We start from the raw sequence: 1,886 nt of genomic DNA on the forward strand, positions 1-1,886 counted from the left end.
AGCCTGCATTTGAATGTTATGACAATGCCAATTCGGAAGAATATGAGGATGACAGCCATGGAAGGGATGGCAGGCATGAATGTCTTTGCAGTAATAGAACTGGAACTCTAACTGCAACAAAAATCTTGTTGAGGTTTTTGCAAAAGGAGTGGATACTGAAACCGTTGTTTTGATGATGGCTCGAGCTTCAAGACTAGAAAATCAAGATGCAATAGACACCGCCATAGTTGTGACGCTAGCTAATCCAAGGGAGGCACGTGCTGGTGTATGAGAAGTGCATTTCCTTCCATTAAATCCTATCAATAAATGGACATCAGTGAGTTATACTGATCAAGAGGTTAAAATACATAGAGTGAGCAAAGGTGCACCAGAACAGACCCCAAACCTGGCGCACGATGAGGCCGACGTTAAGCGTAGGAGTTCGAAGCCAAAGCTATCCTGCATAAATGAAGAAAATACAAGTTTAAATAATAAGATGTTGAGATTTCCAAAACAAATAGAGTGGTATTTATCAGAAACTTCATCAATAAAGGTCTCCTCACATGATCCTGCAACGTCACATGAGAAGACCATGCTAACCTTGTGAAATGGTCTATTCACTAGTTGGCACACTAAGAAACCAAGCCTGCGGCATCCCTTCCAAACTCTACCTCAAAATCCCAATCTCATGTTCCTGTGTCGACGGGATTCGCAAATCCGTTTCCACCAACTACAAAATTCGTCCATCTGATGCTCTTTCCACCATTGCTGACTCTGTTTACGGTGGTTTGGTTTTCTTCTGACCAGCTTAAAGAGGCTAATTCTATTTCCGATCCTTCTGTTCTTGGTGTTGGACAGAACCTTATTGTTCCTCTTCCTTGTACTTGTGTCAATGGTTCTGATAATGCTTTGCCTGCTATTTATCTGTCTTGTGTTGCCACTTGATAGTTTGAGATATATTGCTGCTAGATATTTTACTACTCTTACCGATTTGATGAATGATTAAGGCTATGAAAAATACTTCTATCTCTGATGCAGGCCACTGTGTGCAATATAGTTGTGGACCCCAAAACTTAAATTCGTACTGTATGCCAGCTTCTCTAATTGTTTCTTGCTCCAGCATGCAATGTAGAAGCAGCCATTTTATGCTTGGCAATGTTACCGTGCGACGTCCAAAGCAACACAACGGTGACCCTACAAAGATCAACCAAATCATGATCGGAAAGAGCTTTGTAATAGTTGATGTTGTGTTTGAAACTCTTACCAATTGTTATTAAAAATGGATGTTCTGTAAGTTCTAACAATGCATTGAACGATCATCTTTAGATCACTCTGGAAAAGACAATGAACCCTCCAACCCGAATTCACTGCAGTAAAAGAAAAAACATATTAGACAAGGCAGTAAAAATTCAAAAATCCCAAATTTGGAATCAAGACAAATTCAAGAAGAAAGTGCACGGATCATATTACCTTTTCCAGCCTAAGCACCGATTTGAGGCAAACAATCTGAACTCCTTAAAGCACTCCCAAGAGCATGCCACTTTAATCTCCAGAAGCTGAATCGAAAACCCTAATAAGCTGGGTATAAAAGAGGCTACAGTTCAGAGAGAAAGGATCGGCCGAAAAACCTAGGACGAAAAAAATTAGAAAGAGAGGAGAAAACCCTAATTTTTGGGGATAGCCGCCGATACTATTCACAAAGAAAAGATCAGAGAGAGAAGAGAGAAAGAAAAACCCTACCGTTGCCCTACAGAAACGTATGCCGAACGTCACCCAAAGCTCCACATTTTCATAAGATTCGTGGAGCAACCACTTGGGGAAGGCAACCGACCTGAGATTAAGCTTTATCACTCGAAACCGCTTCAGTACTGGCAACAAAGGCGCATAGTTGAAGGTGAAAAGGCAAG

At 41.0% G+C, this 1,886-nt stretch overlaps 1 pseudogene; it reads left to right on the top strand.

Annotated features, from left to right (window-relative positions):
• The first annotated feature begins 215 nt into the window (after positions 1 to 215).
• Positions 216 to 1,256, top strand: LOC127121738 (lysM domain-containing GPI-anchored protein 1-like; annotated as a pseudogene).
• Positions 1,257 to 1,886: the final 630 nt, after the last annotated feature.

This window comes from Lathyrus oleraceus, chromosome 2 (genome assembly GCF_024323335.1).
Source record: "Lathyrus oleraceus cultivar Zhongwan6 chromosome 2, CAAS_Psat_ZW6_1.0, whole genome shotgun sequence".
In the NCBI taxonomy this organism is placed as follows: Eukaryota; Viridiplantae; Streptophyta; class Magnoliopsida; order Fabales; family Fabaceae; genus Lathyrus; species Lathyrus oleraceus.